Source organism: Salvelinus namaycush, chromosome 5 (assembly GCF_016432855.1).
Source record: "Salvelinus namaycush isolate Seneca chromosome 5, SaNama_1.0, whole genome shotgun sequence".
Classification (NCBI taxonomy): domain Eukaryota; kingdom Metazoa; phylum Chordata; class Actinopteri; order Salmoniformes; family Salmonidae; genus Salvelinus; species Salvelinus namaycush.
This window is the reverse complement of record NC_052311.1, coordinates 53434739-53442387: the sequence shown is the minus strand read 5'-3', so window position 1 is coordinate 53442387 and position 7649 is coordinate 53434739. Positions and strand designations below refer to the sequence as shown.

The following is a 7649-nucleotide window of genomic DNA, read 5'->3' as shown; positions in this document are numbered from 1 at the left end:
GCAATTTTAGGCGGGTAGGACTGGTATTCAACAACTGAGACCATACTAAGAAAATGGCTGTGTTCGAGTAGCTACATTTTGTCCCCATAACGCAACATGCTTTGAAAGGTGGTGACCAAAGATGAATGACGAGTTCACGCAGGATGTTTACCATTAGGGGGAAAAATTGTCAGTTCCTGTCTACTGAAAGGGATGGCTCTCCCATAAACCCTAATGTGATAGCAGCTGGGTCTGGTTTACTTAATTTACTTCAATTGAATCAGCAAGTTGGGTGTTTCGCTTCCCCTTCAGTCTCTGGTGGTGACCAATGATGGTCGTCATAATGTAACACTTTTAAAGTGTTACATTATCGAGATAAAAATTGTCTTACTTGCGCCTACATTTCGAAAAAATCCATGTGATGAAAGTTCATGCAGTTTTTGATATTCTCCTTCAAGTCACTGCAGTTGCTTCTCACCAACAGCAACATGCAGCCATCACCTGCATTGTGGGAAGCACTATTTGTCAACCAATCAATTAGGGGGGGGGGGGGTTTGATTGAACAATGCGAATGTGACAAACAGGAAACAACTTTGCTGCGATCCTAAAGCTGCAGGGAATACACGAGTGATATTTGAGACTTCTTTAACCAATTTAATTGTACACGTTTCAGTAGAAAATGGCTACCGCCATCACCGCCTGCTTGGCCTCCACACTCTCTGCAGATATACACCTGACATGTTTACGCAGATACAGTACCAGTCAAAAGGTTGGACACACCTACTCATTCCAGGGTTTGTCTTTATTTTTACTATTTTCTACATTGTAGAATAATAGCGAAGACATCAACACTATGAAATAGCACATGGAATTATGTAGTAACCAAAAAAGTGTTAAACAAATCTAAATATATTTTATATTTGAGATTCTTCAAAGTAGCCACCCTTTTCCTTGCTGACAGCTTTGCAGACTTTTGGCATTCTCTCAACCAGCTTCATGGGGTAGTCACCTGGAATGTGTTTCAGTTAACAGTGGTGCCTTGTTAAAAGTTAATTTGTGGAATTTCTTTCCTTATGTTGTGACAAGGTAGGGGTGGTATACAGTAGATAGCCCTATTTGGTAAAAGACCAAGTCCATATTATGGCAAGAACAGCTCTAATAAGCAAAGACAAAACACAGTCCATCATTACTTTAAGACATGAAGGTCAGTCAATCCAGAAAATATCAAGAACTTTGAAAGTTTCTACAAGTGCTGTCGCAAAAACCATCAAGCGCTATGATGAAACTTGCTCTCATGAGGACAGCCACAGGAATGGAAGACACAGAGTTACCTCTGCTGCAGAGGATAAGTTCATTAGAGTTAACTGCACATCAGAAATTGCAGGCCAAATAAATTCTTCACAAAGTTCAAGTAACATCAACTGTTCAGAGGAGACTGTGTGAATCAAGCCTATATTTATTTTATTCTATTTTATTTAATCTTTATTTAACTAGGCAAGTCAGTTAAGTACAAATTCTTATTTACAATGACGGCCTGCCAATTGGCAAAAGGCCTCCTGCGAGGACGGGGGCTGGGATTAAAAATACAAAAATAAATAAAATATAAATATAGGACAAAACACACATCACAACTAGAGAGACAACACAACACTACATAAACATAGACCTAAGACAACAACATAGCAAGGCAGCAAACATGACAACACAGCATGGTAGCAACATAACATGACAATAACATGGTAGCAACACAACATTGTAGCAGCACAAAACATGGTACAAACATTATTGGGCACAGACAACAGCACAAAGGGCAAGAAGGTAGAGACAACAATACATCACGCAAAGCAGCCACAACTGTCAGTAAGAGTGTCCATGATTGAGTCTTTGAATGAAGAGATTGAGATAAAACTGTCCAGTTTGAGTGTTTTGTTGCAGTTCGTTCCAGTCGCTAGCTGCAGCAAACTGAAAAGAGGAGTGGCCTAGGAATGTGTGCGCTTTGGGGACTTTTAACAGAATGTGACTGTCAGAACGGGTGTTGCATGTGGAGGATGAGGGCTACAGTAGATATCTCAGATAGGGGGGAGTGAGGCCTAAGAGGGTTTTATAAATAAGCATCAACCAGTGGGTCTTGCGACGGGTATACAGATATGACCAGTTTACAGAGGAGTATAGAGTGCAGTGATGTGTCCTATAAAGAGCATTGGTGGCAAATCTTATGGCCGAATGGTAAAGAACATCTAGCCACTCGAGAGCACCCTTACCCCCCGATCTATAAATTATGTCTCCGTAATCTAGCATGGGTTGGATGGCCATCTGAATCAGGGTTAGTTTTGCAGCTGGGGTGAAAGAGGAGCGATAACGATAGAGGAAACCAAGTCTTGATTTAACTTAAGCCTGCAGCTTTGATATGTGCTGAGAGAAGGACAGTGTACTGTCTAGCCATACTCCCAAGTACTTGTATGAGGTGACTACCTCAAGCTCTAAACCCTCAGAGGTAGTAATCACACCAGTGGGGAGAGGGGCATTCTTCTTACCAAACTACATGACCTTTGTTTTGGAGGTGTTCAGAAGCAGGTTAAGGGTAGAGAAAGCTTGTTGGACACAAAGAAAGCTTTGTTGTAGAGTATTTAACACAAAATCTGAGGGAGGGGCCAGCTGAGTATAAGACTGTATCATCTGCATATAAATGGATGAGAGAGCTTCCTACTGCCTGAGCTATGTTGATGATGTAAATTGAGAAGAGCGTGGGGCCTAGGATTGAGCCTTGGGGTACTCGCTTGGTGACAGGCAGTGGCTGAGACAGCAGATTTTCTGACTTTATACACTGCACTCTTTGAGAGAGGTAGTTATCAAACCAGGCCAAAAACTCTCAGCGGCACCAATACTCCTTAGCCGGCTCACAAGAATTTAATGGTCTACCATATCAAAAACTTTGGACAAGTCAATAAAAATAGTAGCACAACATTGCTTAGAATCAAGGGCAATGGTGACATCATTGAGGACCTTTAAGGTTGCGGTGACACATCCATAACCTGAGCGGAAACCAGATTGCATACCAGAGAGAATACTATAGACATCAAAAAAGGCAATCAGTTTTTCCAACACTTTTGATAAACAGGGAAAAATGGTCAAATTGCTGCAAAGAAACCACTACTAAAGGACACCAATAAGAAGAAGAGACTAGCTTGGGCCAAGAAACACAAGCAATGGACATTAGACCAGTGGAAATCTGTCCTTTGGTCTGATGAGTCCAAATTTGCGTTGGACTGCAGAGTGAAGGAAAAGCAGCCAACAAGTGCTCAGCATATGTGGGAACTCCTTCAAGACTGTTGGAAAAGCATTCCAGGTGAAGTTGGTTGAAGGAATGCCAAGAGTGTGCAAAGCTGTCATCAAGGGTGGCTACTTTGAAGAATCTAAAATCTAAAATATATTTTGATTTGTTTTACACTTTTTTGGTTACTACATGATTCCATATGTGTTATTTCATAGTTTTGATGTCTTCACTATTATTCTACAATGTAGAAAATAGTCAAAATGAAGAAAAATCCTTGAATCACTAGGTGTGTCCAAACGTTTGACTGGTACTGTATATCAGCAATATATACACAAATGCAGATACACCTGACATATTTATACACATACTGTTAATCAACAATATGGAAACACATGGAGCGGAGGGTACAAGACTGAAAGGGATGGAGGAGATTCATTGATGGCCTATGTTCCGCAAGGAATACAAAGGCCTAAGTAAGTAGGTAATATATGAACTATATTTATTTACCTGCGGATATACATTGAGTGTACAAAACATTAGGAATACCTTCCTAAAAACGAGTTGTACCCTCTTTTGCCCTCATAACACCCTCAATTTGTCAAGGCATGGGCTCTACAAGGTGTCAAAAGCTTTCCACAGAGATGCTGGCCCATGTTGACTCCAATGCTTCCCACAGTTGTGTCAAGTTAGCTGCATGTCCTTTGGGTGGTGGACCATTCTTGATACACACTTTGCAGTTCTTGACACACTCAAACCGGTGCGCCTAGCACCTACTACCATACCCCATTCAAAGGTACTTACTGTATCAGCAAATGTACACCTGACATATACATGTATACGGTACACAGATAGTATATGCTTCCAGAAGGAGTTTGGAAGTCGGTAGTGAGTGTTGCAACTGAGGACTTTTTACATGCTACACGCTTCAACACTCGGCGATCCCGTTCGGTGTGCTTTTGTGGCCTACCACCTCACGGCTGAGCCGTTGCTGCTCCTAGAGGTTTCTACTTCACAATAGCAGCACTTACAGTTGACTGGGGCAGCTCTAACAGGGCAGAAATTTTACAAACTGACTTGTTGGAAAGGTGGCATCCTATGAAGGTGCCAGGTTGGCCAATCTACTGCCAATGTTTGTCTATGGAGATGGCATGGCTGTGTGCTTGACTTTATACATGTCAGCAACGGGTGTGGCTGAAATTGCCGAATCCACTTATTTGAAGGGGTGTCCAAATACTTTTGTATATATAGTGTATTAGGGGGGAGGATTAAGAGTAGTTTCACTCAATATTGTGTGTAAGTGGATCGGGCAGCGAGCCGTGTCTCTGCACATTACTAGTAAAGTAATAGTATGGGGACAAGGGACCAAGGATCTCTATCTGAATGTAATTGTGACACAAGCAGAGCACCCCTGCGGATTTAATCAAACTGCAAGGCAGGGAATGCACATACGTATGCACGCACACACGCACGCACGCACACACACCTCTTTCTCTCTCACACACACACACACACACACACACACACACACACACACACACACACACACACACACACACACACACACACACACACACACACACACACACAACACTCTCTCTCTCTCTGTTTCCTTTCTCTGTCGCACACATACACACATTAACACACAAACACTACTGCAGTGCTCTATTTTGTTGAAACACAGGTAGTTATGAGGGAAGAGCAGTGTGTGTGTTCAAAGAGCATGTGAGGCAGATTCAGGTTTGCTCTCCAGAGGGTTGAGGTGTTTGTTTTTCTCTCTGAAGCTGAGGCATGAATGATAGTGCCTCATCTCCACAACATAACTAAGTGTGTGTGTGTGTTTGTATACTATAACAATGATGTCCTTGTTTCACCAGGCAATGGAAATTCAATAAAAAATGTAAGTAAAACAAACAAAATGGCTCCACACTGGCCCCACAACCCACAGAATACTCCCTGATATTTTCTCAATTATTTGTTTTCTTTATTGTCAGGTGTTTATGTGTGTGTACCTGTTTCCCAGCCAGTGGTCCATTCTGCAGAGCCCAGGCAGACAGGGTCTTTAATCCTTTAACCACCTCAGCTCCAGGGACCAGACTGCTCAGGTACATAACATTATAACCACATTTACAGTACATCAACATACACATACTGTAGATACAGATCAATATATAAAAACATTCCTCGATCGAAGGCACCGCATCTTAGTGTTGCGGCGTCACTACAGTCTGGGGTTTGATCCCAGACTGTGTCACAACAGTCCTTGACCGGGAGTCCCATAGGGTGGTGCACAATTGTGACACGATTCAGGAAAGTAGGCGTTCTGGATAACATGAAAAAAGCCTAACCAGCTCTGCGAGAGCAAGTAAAATGGTCAGACATGGGTGTCCTCTCATTTTATGTCTGTAAGTAACTAGCCAATGTTAGCCAGTTAGCTTGGGTGCTTGACTGTAGTTGTGAGGTCAGACGTTTCGGAACAACCCTACTTATTGTACAGAGCATCCAGTGTGCGCTGTGAACACGAAACGCTCTGAATTTACTAACGGACAATCTGACAAGGGCGAGTAATGTTCAGTGAGCTGTTCTCTCTCTCTTAGATGTCTGGAAGTAGCTGGCAAGTTAGTACAGAACGGTTGGATCAACCCTTAAAGAGATGGGTGGGGCTAAGGCTTAAGAGGGTGTGAACAATGCTGAATGGGTGTAGACAAAGAAGAGCTCTCCAATAGTAGTATCAAAACATTGACAGTTTTCTCAAAAGTGAGTTTACAAGTTGATCAACTTTCATAGCAGAATTACTTTACCATTGTTTCCTCAAATGCAATGTATGATATACCCTTTTGTAGGTCAGAGTCTCTACTTTTATCCAATGTAAAAAACAGACATTCAAATGTTGCTACATAAGACCGAATCCAGGTGGTTAGTCACAATTGGCCCAGCGTCGTCAGGCATAGGCGAGGGTTTGGCCGGAAGGCTTTACCTGGCTCATCGCGCTTTAGCGACTCCTTGTAGTGGGCCGGGCGCCTGCAGGCTGACTTCGGTCGTCAGATGAACGGTGTTCCCTACTACACAAAAAAACATACACATAATAACAACCTATACTGTATAGCTCTCACCTTTGCAGGTACTCTGCGTTGGCCTCTGGGTACTGATTCTTCCTCAGGTTGTTACTGAGGTCCACCAACACCTGCAATTCAACACGGCATCAAACACACTGGTTCATACAATGTATTGGCCAAATACACTAGAATATACATTCTATTGGCTAAATACACTGGGACATAGAATATATTGGCTAAATACACTGGGACATAGAATATATTGGCTAAATATACTGGGACATACATTACATTGGCTAAATACGGTAGTGTATATTGTATTGGCCAAATATACTAACAAAACAGACATTCATACATATCGCAGAAGTAATAAAACATATATGCTACCTTCCCCTTTAGCTGATTGGCCAGTGGTACCAGGAAGTCATAGTGTTCTCTCTGGACAGCGATGAAGATCAGATGGGCTGACTGGGCAGCTGCAGCATGACCCAGGACCTGCATATACATCATCAACATACTGATACACACATAAACACACATACATTATATTCACATGTACTTCTTCAAACATAAACAAATATTTGTACATACACATTATGCACCATATTCACCACATGTACCATATCATCACATTACACCAGATCTATTAGAAAGGTTGTTGTACCTGTGCTCCATGGGGCAGGAGACTGCAGCTTTTGGGCTCCGGCTGCCGAACACCACCCCGTACCCTGCCTGCAGCAGACGCAAGCCCAGAAAGCACCCCAGGTCACCCGACCCAGACACACACACCCTCTCACACTCTGGGAGGGACACACGCTCACTTTTCTCCTCTTTCTTCATGTTAATATTCTGATCACCTGTTATGTCCGTAGATAGGTACGCTATGCAGTCAACCCTTGCTTGATTGTCAATTTAACACAGGTCTCCTGAAGTCCCGATAGAGTTGATTGTTAAAAAATAGAGACCTTAGAGGCAAACACTTTCTTCTCTTCAGCAAGGTGTTGTTTCCAAAGTCTGTTCCGGAGGTGAAGCTGCTATCTCTGGTGAGTTCTTTTCTGCTTCAGACCTGAGCTGCTGTAGCTGCTGTGAACTTACTGACTTTCATGACTTTATTGCCCTGTCCTTTAATGCACGAAACAGCAATGTGTTTTGTTGCTATCCTTATTGTCATGAAGGGCATCAGATTAGTTATATAAAGTGACTTACTGTATCATGTTCCAATTATTATCACCAGAACCATACGCACACCTTTCAAATAAAACACGTAATGTATAAGACTGGCTGCCAATTGGAGAACTACCGTCAATGAATGTCTCATCTGTGTATCTGGTCATTATTGCTCA

At 42.4% G+C, this 7649-nt stretch overlaps 1 pseudogene; it reads right to left on the bottom strand.

Annotated features, from left to right (window-relative positions):
- Positions 1-648: 648 nt before the first annotated feature.
- LOC120047186 lies at positions 649-7146 on the bottom strand (annotated as a pseudogene).
- Between the last annotated feature and the right edge of the window lie 503 nt (positions 7147-7649).